The sequence below is a fragment of the Mastomys coucha genome, unplaced genomic scaffold, assembly GCF_008632895.1.
Source record: "Mastomys coucha isolate ucsf_1 unplaced genomic scaffold, UCSF_Mcou_1 pScaffold15, whole genome shotgun sequence".
Classification (NCBI taxonomy): Eukaryota; Metazoa; Chordata; class Mammalia; order Rodentia; family Muridae; genus Mastomys; species Mastomys coucha.
This window is the reverse complement of record NW_022196897.1, coordinates 73,859,008-73,859,642: the sequence shown is the minus strand read 5'-3', so window position 1 is coordinate 73,859,642 and position 635 is coordinate 73,859,008.

Below are 635 nucleotides of genomic sequence, written 5' to 3'. Positions count from 1 at the left end.
ATCTGACACATTCTCAGTCAAAATGGCACTTCCTTCTTCACAGAAAAGAAAAACATTATATGTTGGCATCCAGAGCCAACATGAAAGAATAAAGAGTCCTTCTGGTAATAGGGGTAAGAAATAGATAGGAAGAGATTAAAGGAGATAAGAAGAGGTAGGCTAGCCGTACTGTACCGTGCCCACGTGGGAAAGGTAAAACATTAGACAACACGAGGTCTGGTCACTCAGTCATCTTGAATTTAATGGCAATTCCTTTGTTCTCGCAACAGGTAAGATGCTTGGGGCAAAACCCTTCCCCCAAACTACACCAGTGTCACAGTCCAATCAGTAACTTCCTTTTTGCTCCATGAAGGTGGAGCTTCTGAATGTAGCTGCTTCCGCAGCGCTGTGTTACTGTCTGGGCTTTGGGGAGGGAGTCCACATTTCACCCCTTAAATATATCAAAACAAGAGGCAGGATCAAGACAATTTTAGCTCGGCACATATACTGTATGGGAATCATATCGGTGTGTAAACTGGGGATCTGAAATTCACACTGACTTCCTGACACAATGGGCCAAGCATACTGAACTAAGACGTGTCTCTGGCAGAGATACAGCCACTAGGTATGTGCCTCTGTCCGGGTAAACTTCATAA